Source organism: Mytilus edulis, chromosome 6 (genome assembly GCF_963676685.1).
Source record: "Mytilus edulis chromosome 6, xbMytEdul2.2, whole genome shotgun sequence".
NCBI lineage: Eukaryota > Metazoa > Mollusca > Bivalvia > Mytilida > Mytilidae > Mytilus > Mytilus edulis.
In genome coordinates this window covers 71,157,147-71,163,295 of record NC_092349.1, presented here as the reverse complement: position 1 = coordinate 71,163,295, position 6,149 = coordinate 71,157,147, and positions in this window count along the sequence as shown.

The following is a 6,149-nucleotide window of genomic DNA, read 5'->3' as shown; positions in this document are numbered from 1 at the left end:
GATCATGCCAAATGTCCAGACAATCTAACATAAATTTGACCCTAACCTTGACGTAATTGCAACAGAACATTTTTAAGTTTAAATCTTTAGCATTATACCCATAATATACACAGATAAAAGTCCCATAAAATCTAACTTGAAGAAAACGAAAAAATCATGATTTTGAAATTCCTGGAATTGCATTTATTTGGGAGATAACTCTACAAAAAAGGCAGAAATATCAATAAAAATTGATACTAGTTTTTAACTTTACCGCTTCTATTCAACAGAATGTATTGATTCTTGATATTGTAGCTGTATGTAAAGTATAAAAAAACAACTCTTAAGTTGTTTCGTATCTTTTATCAAGCTACAACCTAGATTTTACAATTCATTAATTGACCATTTATTTAAATTGTTAGCATGTTAAGGTAAAGAAGCTCAAATTAAATAAAACTAACTAAGCTGTTTTTCCTTCTTGTTGTGATTTAAAGTTTCTTTAAACAAGGTAGACGCTGCACAAATATAATTTACAGATATAAACAATACCAAATATTCATATTATTCTTTAAAGAAAAATGTGCCAAAAAATTCAAAATCCCGATAATAACTTCATGATTCATGAACAAAAGATTATATAATATAGTCAAATACGAACCCCATCAAAGTATCATATTGTACATGAATTTTAAGAACATCAACCAAAAACTGACAAAAAAAAGACTCATTATTGCTGAGTTATCTCCCTTTCCATTGTTTATTTCCATAAGAAATAAAAAATGCAAAATCGCAGTTTTCATCAAGTTAGATTTTATGGGACTTTTTTCTGTGTATATTTGGGGCTTAATGCTATAGATTAGATATAAAACATTTTCTGTTGCAATTAGTTTGAGGTTTAAACATAGTTTGACTGGACTACAAGTAGTTCCACTAGTCTAGCGAAGTAATAAACTAAATGTCGGCGTCTTAAAATTGAAGAACAGGGTGATGTGCATTTGCGGTGATTGTACTACGACAACATTCTAAACTATTATTTATCAGGTGTTATGAGATCTTGGAATATCTGTTTGTACCAGTAATGACAGTGATATTGTTCTTGATAAATTAAAACACATTTACAAAAAATACAGTTATGAAATTAATATTGTCCTACATCTTGTCGCTGCTTAAACAATCATCTGGCCTGGACTTGTTTAAACACAAAAAGTTGTATATGTTCGTTTGTACTTTTGCAGAGTACTTATAATGTAGTAAGTCTGATAGAAAATTGTTTAGTTATAATTCTTCAGAGAACACCACTTTTTCCCAATCAATCATTTTTGTGTACATGAACTCATGTGAAGATACTGTATAAAAAAAGAAGCTGTGGTATTATTAACAATGACACAACTCTCAATTAGAGATTAAATGACATAGAACTAAAGGTCACTGTGCGGTCTGAAACAATGATAAAAATCCATACTGCATAGTCAGCTGTAAAAGGTCATGAAATGACAAATATGAATCAATTCAAACGGGAAAAGTAACTACAACAAGTATACAAGACAAATGGAAAGACATTATACATCGATTGAAAAAACACCAGTGCAAATCAGACAAGTAACCGTAATATACTTTTATTAATTTACAAAAAATATAGATATTTTTTCTTAATAAGAAACCATATAAAAGTACAATCCTCTTCACAAATCAGTCAGGATTCTATACATTCTAAATTTAAAAGAACTAACACTTAACATATTATATTCAAAAGAGATACGGAAGATACCATACTAACAATCATAGATAACATTTGAAGTTATGCATAAACAAGATCAAGAGGTAAAAATTGTCGTCAAATGGCATTGAGGTGGTATGGGTGTCTTTCGCCATCTTGGATTGTAAAAAACAGAAAATCTAAGGTCAAAATTTTCAATCAAATTATCAAAATATGATGCAGAAATGCAGATAACTAATGTGAATTTGCATTTAAAGGAATATAGTTATAAGTTTATAACTATTAATACTTTTACAAGTTTATGTTATTGATGGCTTTAAAATTGGCATTATAAGGGGAGCTAACTCTAAAAAAGGTGCATTTTCTTAAGGAATGTACATGGAAATTTGCTATTTTGTATTTTTGTATTTTTGCCGGAAAAAACGCGCGGTGACCTTATCTTTTCTTTTGACATTCTCAACGTATTTCCTAAAATCTATCTTCTCGTATTTAATTTTACAATTCTATCATTTGGTTTAGCTTCTTATTACAAAATGTTTTTTTTCCTGTATAATTCATACAAAATGTTTGTCACCACAACCTGTGGCTTGAGAAAATGCGCGGTGATCTACTATCTTCATTATATTTTTGAACAAATATTAATACATACTACGTTTTGGCAAAGTATGAACAATTTTATTATTTTTAATTTAGACTCCCATACTACCTGTTAGCTGGTGCGAAGGAAACTATAAATCCTTTTGCAACACGCCATAGCTGTCCTGTGTTTCGTTTTGTCGCGGTGGTGTTCGTTTTTTTGCCGACTTATGGTACAGAAACAGACAAATCGTTCCCTAATTGATGCAGATTTGACATGCTCCTCTAAGTTCAGTATTTTTGTGATTTTACTATTTTCTTTAACAATACATTTTCATAAGTATTTTAATAATTGATTATGAAACCATGAAATGGAAGGTTGTAACTAGAAAGATGACACCTTTAAACATTAATAAGTATTTATTCGTCACAATGTGCTATGTCTTCCACTATATTGGTGCACCCCAAAAATGGGTAAATGTTCATTCATGAAATGTACAGTCACATTAGGGGTTAATCTTATCAATGAATATTTACTTTATAAAAAATGCAATGTTAATATTTGAATATGGGACTAAGAAATTATGTACACCTCGATGTCTCGGAGTTGATATTCAATGTTCTGAGTTTATAGACACTGTTCAGTATTAATAATCAACGTTTGAGTTTATAATTACTGATCTTCCACAATGGATGGAGAAGCACATTTTCTTGTACAATCCTCTATTTCAATGAGAGTCTTTTCACTGCATGATAATATATTCTGTTTAACTAACACTCCTGAGTCCAGAATCAATTCTGTTAATAGACAAATATCACCAACTAGCATCTTCCATTAACACACATTTGAATTCCTTATGCTGTTTTTTTTTATTAATTTTAATTCCTCTATAATATGTCTTTCTGTATCTAAATAGAGCGTTGTACTTTAAAATGAAATGTACTATATCCTCATCTTCGCATTGGCAGAGTGGACAAATAGCGCTGACTTCCTGATGGTTAATATTACTTGTGTGTTGGACTGAAGTATATATGTTCCAGTGATTAGACGAGCTTTTATTCCACCACGACGAACATCTTTACTATCAATTGAGGACCAACTTTTATGGACAGTTCCAATATTCAAACTTGATAAATCTTAGAAAGACAAAGTAGACTTGTTTTGACAATCAAGTAACAATTTTTGAGTCCATGATCATGTTGATTTAAATTCTTTTTCCAGGATTATTTACACGGCGGATTTGCAACCATTTTAGCAGCACTATGAAGATCATATTGTACTAGAAGTTTGTCTATGTCGGTAAATCAAATGTCTGAAGTTTCTGATTTTGTTGATATTTGTCTTTTTTAGTATTTGATCTAAAGTTAAATTTTCACTACGAACAATACAACCTAAAAGATTCAATGTCTTATATGGAGCTCAGCCGTGGCAAGTTTGACACCAAGAAGCAATTATGTAATGCCTTTATCGGATCTATTTGGTAAACACTGGATTTTACGCAGGAAATCAATGTAAAAATTTTCCAGAGCATCAAAGTGATATTGCTTTAAAACAAATGTCTCTAAACCGTACAGAAGTCTTGGAAGAACATACGTTACAAAAAGCTTCATGCATGTGGTCGGTATTAAACTATTCGTTCCATGAAAACCAGTACCGGTGAGACTATTAAGAGTTCACCTAGCACAAGAAATACAGTCTTCTATGTTTATTGTCACCTCATTTTTTAACTGATCTAATTATACCCAAATGGGTGGTAGTTTTAGACACTGAGACTTCTTTGTCACCCACTTTCCAATCTAAATAAAAAATTGATCGTTTCGGTGGTATTTTCAGAAGAATGGTACTCTTCTCTTGATGTATAACATGTTTTTCACGGTTTGCATATGAATTAGTTACATTCAACATCAATTGAAGATCTGAAGCAGAGTCGGACATCCAATATAGGTTGTTCCAATATGCGTTCCAAGATCATTTATGTAGGTCTTGTATAATCCTGTAGACAAAATGCCACCTTGATGCACTCCTTGTTTAAAAGGAAAACTATCACTAAGACAACCACTCCACTTTACCTTTAAAGTTAAATTTGTATACAAAATGTCTATAACTTTCATATTTTACCACAGATTCCATTTAACAATAGTTTACATTTTAGCGACGGATGATCGACGACATCAAATGCTCTTTGAGAGTCTAAAAACGCTATAAATAATGGAAGGTTGAATTCCTTTGCTTCTACGATACATTCATTAATCAATAGAGCAGCTCGTAATATTGATATATATTTGGTGAAGTCAAATTGTAATGATGACCGGTCAAAAGGTAACCAAAATTCTATTCTGATTAGTATAACATGTTCAAATACTTTCTCTATAGTGTTTGACACCGTTATGCCTCTATAAGTTCCAAAATCGGCAGCATTATCCCTTTTTTGATGACGGGTATTATGATTCCTGATAAAAATTGTAATGGTATAAAGCAATGTTCAATAATGGCATTAAAAAGCACAAACAGTACATTGAAAAGAGTAGAACTTGCAAGTTTGAGGTGCTCAGCACAAATTCCATATTCAGCACTTGATTTATTGTTATTGAGTTTCAGAATAGCAGATTTAACTTCAACAGGTGTAATAGGTGAAAACGTATCTTTGCTTTCAAGTACAATTTTACGAATAAGCTCTAAGTTAAATTAAGTGCTTTCCTGATAATCAGAGTCAAATTGTTCTAGTTGTTTTGGTACGGCAAGGTCTTTTTAGAACGTTGCAAAACCTTTACTTTGCTTGTCAAGATAAAAAATAAGTTGGCCTTCATTCATGAAGCTTGTGGTTTTAGAATAGTATTAGATAATCCTCTTCTAATAAGTTTATAAAAGTTTGTAGACTTGTCAGATTAAACGATTTGGTTATAAAATTGTTTACGTTCACATGCCATGTCCTGTCGTTGTTGTGACCGGATGCGTCTTTTAATGGATTTACGTTCATCAATAATTGGGTGATTCACAGTTGCTCTGCCACATTCGATCCAATGTTTGTGAATTAAATTGCCTTTAGCAAGTAATTGTCTTAAAGCTGGACTAGCCTTCCATTTTTGTCCCTTAAATCGAATTTTCCTACCCGGTACAGCTTTTTAGCTGCTGCAATTATGTTACCATTCAGTTAGTCTACAAATGTCTTTATTTGATCTGGTCTTTCAATGATGGGTAGCTGTGAAATAGACAGAGTACTTTATTATATCTCAACATCCCAATCATTCCATAAATATCGCCTTCTTTCTGGAGGTTTATCTGTTTTTGCTTGAGTAAAACTCAAAATTGTTTTTATTTTGCCTACAACTGGTACATGACTAGATGTATTTGTTGGATGTTGCTGACATATCTCAAGTTTTAGAAGAATATCGTCCGTCTGACTGAAGATGTAGTCAATCTGGGATGATCCTATTCCATGCTGATACGTTTGTGTGATTCCTATATGTTAGAAAGCGTTTCTAGTTTGTGTTTGTCTGTAAAAGATCTAAAACGTCTATCTGTTATGTCGAGAGAGTAACATTATTGCATTCATATCACCTGCGAGAATAATTTGGTGTGATTCGCAATACTTATGAATGATGATTTCAAGCAAGTCAAGGCTATCTTAATACTTTAAAACAGCTGTATCAGCGTATCCAGATGTAGAAAGGTAGCAATTTATCAGACATATACTTTTGGGAGAGCAATTAATTTCTACGGCAATAATACGTTCATTACCGTCATTTAAAGTTTTCACATAGCTATTAAATTTGGAATTCCAGCCAATAAGAACTTTACCATTACCACGTGAACGCACAGCGTGTACTTTCGGGAAGTTACAGTCACTTGATCTTATAGTATAATTGAAGGGTTTAA